Raw genomic sequence first — 7,164 nt, forward strand, 5'->3', positions numbered from 1 at the left:
AGGTCACCCTTCGGCTCCCTTTGTGCTCAGATAAAGTCAGCAAGGATTAGCGAGCCACGTCTTACACTGCTCCTGAACTTCATGGGTGCTTTGCCCTCTGAGCCTTCTACCATTGTAGGGGTTCTTGGTCGGTCACAAACTGATACCGGACTCCAAGGATCTGGATTGTTTGTACGGTGGTTAAAGTTCCCCGGTCCTGTGGTCCAACTGTTAAAAAGGTTTCATCTAATTTATCTTCTCAATCAGGCAATCTGCAATAGATGTCTGCCGCATCACCCGTGTTGTTTGGCCCTCTGATCCTTACCCATAAGCTCTCTTATCACTCGTTTCAAAGCAAATATCATTGGTGCCCACATGGGTGAGCAGAAAAGCAGCAATAGTCCAAGGGCTGGATGAACCTCAGCAGTCTCTGCAGCATCCAGATCTGAGCACCTGGCAAGTTACAAACCTCTAAGACGTCCTGCCAAGTTTGCAGGTGGGTGCCTCCACTTTCCCATGAATACCACCCACTTTTTCTGTCATGTGTCCACCTGGCTCAGGCTCAACCAGTTCTGATGTCACCTTGACAGATGAAGAAGGAGCCTTTTTTCTGTTGCCAGAACACAAAAGCTTCCTGCTTCCCCCACCACGGGAGTCACCATTCATGCCCTGTGTCACATTGACACCATCGCTGCAGAGCCTTAATCAGACCCGCAGTCTTGAGCAGAGTTTCTGGGCCCCTTTCCATGTTGCTGTGGCAGCTGCTGCAACAACTGCTAGTTCTGTCTTAGCTATCTCCGTTTGCTGTGCTCCTGCATACCAGCCATACAGCTGTTCCCCCAGCACCATCTGAACAGGTGCTCAACAATCCCTACTGTCAGCTGAAACAAAAGGCCTAGGCTCTTCCAAAATGGAAAATAGCCATCAGAAGGTGTCAGGCAGAGCTGGAAGAGGCAAAAGTCCCTGGAAGCTAAGCCTCACCAGCAGCAGTGAGCCACCAGAACACGTTGATCTGGTCTAGCCCTGTATGTAATCCACCTTGCCTGCAATTTCCCTCTGGCATGAGACAATCCTGGTCCTGGCACACAAGGAACCCCACCCTTCCCACAATGGAAAAGCCAGTCCTCCTGCCTGTCCTGTGGAGCTTTGGGAGGGTACACAAGGGCACGGGAGTTCTGTAGAGCCTTGTAGAGTGGGGAATCCATAGCAGGTCCAAGCATTAGCTCTCTCAGACACGTGATCTTCAAAATTGCCTGCAAAGATCCATGGCAGTGCATTGTAAGAGTGAGGAGCTCCCTATGTTCGTCACTCATTATTCTGACCAGGGTAACCATGAGGTTGCCGTGTTCACTCTAAGGGCAGTATAACATCAGCCATTGAGAATGTGGCCTTCAGTACTCTTACTCTGCCTCTTGGAGGAAGGTCTAGATCTTCAAGAAGCATTCAGACAACTCACTTGTAATTTAACTCCCTCCAAGACGCAGGTCCAGGTACTCTCATCACAAGTTTGACAACAGAAAAATGCAAATGACCCACTAGCTATAAGGAGAACACCAACTTTCCATTTTGTTGTCTACCAACAACTATGTTTACTGATGTTTTCAATAAATGTCAGAATAACACATTTCAGAACAATTTTCAGAACAATTTCAACAACATTATGATAAGAACTTGCATTCTGTTTGTTTTCCAGCCAGAATTAGGATTATTGCTTGGATTTTTTTTTTTTTAAGCGTCAAAGCGATAGCTATGCTAGTGATCCATGCAAAGAGAGTTTACTGACTATTTTATTAGGGACTGGGGGTGGGGAGGTTAGCTTTACTTGCTGTTGTTTCTAATAGCTATTGTAAGGTTGGGGAAATACCTTTTTATTGTCACTTGCATTGAAAACTGTCTAGAGGACTCTAAATGATGGGTAATGAAAAACAAAGTTGAAAGTTGCTGGAAGGTATCTAGCAGGTACAGCAGGAGTCAGGTCAGGCCTTAAAGTCTTCATTTTGGTCCAGCGGAAAGAGTAAACAGAATACTAATGAAAGCTGCAGATGGTACTAAAATCAGTAAAGGTTATCAACCCCAGTGAAATAATGCAAGAGGACCTGAATAGGTTAGGAATATAGAGCTTAAAGCAAAATTATGTTTAGCTTGGAAAATTGCAAGCTAATCCCACTAGAGAAAAAATAATTAATGTTGAGTAGCAAAGGGAGGAAGGAGAATAGACCCTGAAATGCAGGGTTAGTGAAAGCAATCTAGGGTGAAAGAGAACTTAGAGATAATTTGCAGTGGGAAGCAGAAACAAAAAAATAAATATTGTTGAGTTAAAGACTTAGGCAAAATTCATATGTGTCATAAAACAAGATGAAACGCTGCAGCTGTGTGTGCAGCAATATCTGGCAGACTATCTCTAAATGAAAGCACCTCAGTACCAGAGGGCAAGGTACAAGGAGTTAAGACATTTTTCTTCCCTTCAGGAGTAATTGTTTTATAAGGACACAATAAAGAAGTTACTTGCATAAGCCATATGAAAGCAGGCATGTCCATCTGCAGATAAATATTTTCCTATTCTACCAATACTATCATTGTAGTCGGCCAAGGAGAACGAGACAAAAATAAAGAGACCAAAATCAAAATCTAGTAGCCAGTGAAATAGCCACACATAGAGAAGACGTAAGCTTTATCACTTCAGGCATTTAAAAGAAGGAGCAGGCAATTCTAGGGCTGTGCGATAATAAACTTTGGTCAAATAAGAACATAAACTCGATAACCCTGCAGATCATTGACACTTGTAACCTGTGCTGCTTCCTATTGACTTAACCCTTCTCATTTGATAAAATGTGATTTCTAGGAAAGCATATTTCAAACTGGTCCTGAAGGGGCTTACTTCATTGTTTTTGTGTAGGGTAAGGATTTTTTTTTTCAGGTCAGACTAATCTAATTAATAAATGCCTAGATATTACTGAAAATCAGCCCTTACTATTTATTTAGTTACTACGTCATCTAGACAACGTTAGAAATAGAAGCAATAGTAGTTTAACACAAGGAATTGTACACTGTGCTCAGAGCTCTGTCCCTCTTTCTTTCCCTAACCTTTGCTGTGAATGTGGAGAAAATATTAAATATCTTTTAGACCTTCCTTTTATAGTGATAACATGGAGGTAGTAATACACTTTTTCATAAATCGCTGTCAACATATGGAATTTTCTATATCAGAGATGGATCTTATTTCATTATATAGCGATATATACACATCACTGCAAGCAAACTCTATTATTTCATTCCACTAAACTAATGATACTTGTTTCCAAAAGCTTTAATTCCGAATTGAAAGTTTTTTTATTAAATATTTTGTAATTTAGAAAGCATTCCTCAGCAAACAGCAATTTTAAGATATATCAGATTTTAGGCCTAATTTATGTCTTTTTTTTCTCCTCTGACATATCCAGTTTCTATCCTTTCGGTGAGAGGTTCCTATTTTAAGTACAATGCTTAACAATGGTTAATGAGTTTCGTTGTTAGGACCAAAACTTTAATAAAAACTATCCTAAGTGCTGTAATAACTAATAATTACTCCCATTGAATTACCTAAAGTCAATTGAATTGAAACAAATATAGTTAAAAAAAAAAATCAATTTCCTCTTCATTACATATGCTATGTGCAACATACAATTCTTAATTTTATATTGGAAGCCTAATGCTTTATTACAGAGCAACGGTACATTTATACCTGGGAATGTTTATGCTTAAGGTTATTGTCTTCTCTGCTTCTTGGCAGATGGTCATTTAACATTATATCAAAGGAATAGGGGTGATGCAGACGTGAGGCAGGACAGGGGCTGTTTCACACAATTGTCCCGAAAAAACATCCTGGGTCTGCATCTGGATGGGGAGAAAGAAATCTCAGGAGGATGACAGAGGAAAGCTGTTGCAGACCGACAGCGAGGTTTCGGCACATCCTTTGACCTGCACTTGTCTCCCTGGCTCTCTGCAGGAGACCACAGCAGCACTGTTGGAGGACAACCCTTCCAGTTTGGGAGCAGCGAGCAAGGTGCAGAAGCCCTGGCCCGGGAAAACGTGCCTGCGGCATCTCCTCCAAACGCTGGGCAGAGCCGCGCTGCAGCCTGTGAAGCGACAGCTAGGGTGCACTGATACATAAGTGCCTGGCAACTGCTCTAATTTATTGCAGTAGCTGTGATGGCTCTCCGTGAAGCCTAAAATAATCTATGAGCGCTTCACATTTTAATAGTATTCATGTTGAGGGCCTCTGTGTGACTGCAGCTATATGATAACATATGCCCCAATCAGATCTGCCCTTTGTGTACAAGATGACACAATTTGTGCATAGTTAGCCATGAGGGAGACAGAGATTACCCATTTCCAGTGCAGGCAACAGAGGGTCTACCAGCCTCTTGTATATACCAAAGAGAGGAGTATTTCCATTTTTCAGATGTGCGTTTACACCCTCAGAGCACAACAGATGGGATGTTTTTGCCCTTCAAGGCAAAGCTCTGCTGTCGGAAGAGACACACAGAGGGGAAGAAAAAATAAAAATAAAATGATAAGTAAGTAGCAGGCACAGCAACTAGTAAAGAGTTTAATGGGACTTGGCTGGTCTTTATATTGCTTTTCATTATTATTAACTCATATTTTCAGCAATTTCAAGGACCTCTAGCAACGGCCACCACTAGAAGTCTGTGGAGCTCCCAGGCGAGCTAAAAGCTGTCCAAGAACAGTATTATTTATGCAAGTGAGGCACTTCAAAAAGTTAGGAAAAACTACAGTTTAGATCACTCTAGCACTTTTTATACCCTCCCCCAGTGCCTATGTTGTACAATGCTCCAAAATCAGGCATCCTTTACCATAGAAATCTTTTTACCCATCTCACCTCTTTCTGATGGTGCTTCTCCAGACTGACTGCACTTTCCCTCCTTGTTTGCGTTCAAGAAATCCTTCACAACCTACCCCACGCTCCTCTCCAGCAGCATCTTTGTTTTAGCTGTCCTTTTCCAGGCAATTCCCATCCTTTCTCTCTCTGTCCTCCTGACTTTGTGTCTGAATTTGCTCTCCTAACATATTCCCCGCAGGCCCAGCTCCTTTCCCCTGTCTTTAGTTTCAGAGCATTTCTACTCACAGTTCAGGTGCTCAGAGCTAGATATAACGGCCATAACTGCAGTAGTAAATGAAGTAGGCTACAGCCCTGAGAGTAATGGCACTGCACAGCTCAAATCTATATGGCTAAGCTTCCATCCCTGAGCTTTCTCCCCCAAAATCAGGGTGGTGACATCCTGCCATCTCAGTCATGCTGCGCTACTCCCTAAACCATGACCAGGCTTCAGCTGAGAGAGTGCTAGCTAGCAAGGCCAATGCTATTAGAGGGAGCCAGCTAATAATTAAACAAAGTGGAAAATCGCTTGACCGTAATCAAGCCTGTGCTTCCGTCAGGGAGCCCCAGAGCATCCCAGCGGCTGAAGTTCGTGACGAGTCCTGGACCTGGGCGGGTACAGGTGGACTCTTAAAGGGAGCCGTAGACTCCTTGACGGACAAATCTGTAGCTTGTGCATCCTACGCTTTTTTTCCCCAGCTTCTGCAGAAGTGCCTCCATTTGTATAGTTTTTGCTATGGATGCATTTTTTTTTTGCTGTTCCTGACACAAATGCCACCCTTCTGGACAAATTTCAAATCACCGCTTGAATCCTGGCAGAAACATAATAGTCCTAGATCCCCTGAAAGTGAAGACTACTGTCATCTGAAGTTCTTTAAGACCGGCTCTCAGTAAAGACTGGGTTGATTTGGCTGAAGTTTTCAACAATCACAAGCAGACCACTAGCAGAGAAAATTTAATCCCAAAATGCAGTGTGGTAAAAAGCCACAAGCAGCTGAAATCGGGGTTATATAAGAGGAAACATGGGGAAACTTTAATAAGCACTGCTCCTATCCCTGCTAATAATACCTCTTGTAAAGACTGCAAAAGACAAAGAAGATTTTAGAGGCAGGCTCAATAAATACCAAATCATTGCTTTGCCTGTTTATTTGCATACTTCTCACCTGTTAAGTTTTAAGCAGGAAGGCAATAATGAGGTTGGTTGAGAGCTGCCAACCCGCACTTTCTGCATTCGTGCTGGATCCTGCCTGGATCTACCCCACAGTAAGGTGTGAACACATAAGTCCAATGTCAGGGTCAGCGCGGCAGACAAGAAAGCCTTTTTGCCAAGGAGCTGAGGAGCGCGCTCCCATTGTGTGTCAGGATTTACTGAGCACATTTAGGGAAGCTGCCAAAGTGTTTGGAGTGCTTTGGCTGGAGAAGAAACAGCTGGTACCATCAAAGTGATCACATTCCTGGGCATTAAATTAGAGTCTGAGAGGATGGAGGGATGCTTGCCAGGGGATAAGCTTCATAATCCTAAGGGGTTAGTGACTCAGAAATCACAGGCTGAAAAGGTGTGTTTGGGGCTGTTGAGACTGCCTCGTTAACTAGTCACTTGAACTTTGGAGAAACAGGTATTTAGGCAGCATGTAGTCTCCAAACTGGCCAGTTTTTTCCATGGCAGTAGCTGTAGATAGACTGATATTGTAAGGCAAGTAGGCATTAGACTCGTATTGGGAACCATTTCAGGGAGTTTTAGGATATCAGTGAATAATAGATTATGTCAGGGCTGGTGCAACAATGAATTATTCGTGGCTGTGTATTGTGAAAATACATTTAAATGTGTCTGGAAGCTTTGCTCATGCGGGTTGGCTATGAAGATGTGTATCAGAAGAAATAAGATATATGTTTGTGGTGGTCTTTGATAAAATATATAATGCTTATTGCTGTCTGATTTATTGCGGCATTTCCTAAGAATTGGAAACTTCCTATGCTTTCTGTAAAGTTTTGGTGCTGACCATCTCATAGTGGCCATGGTAGACATCTTTTTTATTGTTTTACCCTTCTGGTCTGTGACAGTGAGAAATGCGGTAAATCCCTGTCCTATTCTGAGGCTGTTAAGAAGAAAATTTCATAGGAGGCAGTTAAGGACTCCTAGACTCAATGTTAATAAGGAGAGTTTGGTCACGTCCTTTCCTTCTCCTGCTTACACCAGCATAGACGACGTCCCCTTCCACCTCTGAGTCAAGGCTATTATTGCCGCATTGCAAAACTTCTCAGCAATTTTCTTTCTCAGCTTAAATATTTCCAGATTTAGCATCTGGAAG

The sequence above is a fragment of the Struthio camelus genome, chromosome 1 (assembly GCF_040807025.1).
Source record: "Struthio camelus isolate bStrCam1 chromosome 1, bStrCam1.hap1, whole genome shotgun sequence".
Taxonomy (NCBI): Eukaryota; Metazoa; Chordata; class Aves; order Struthioniformes; family Struthionidae; genus Struthio; species Struthio camelus.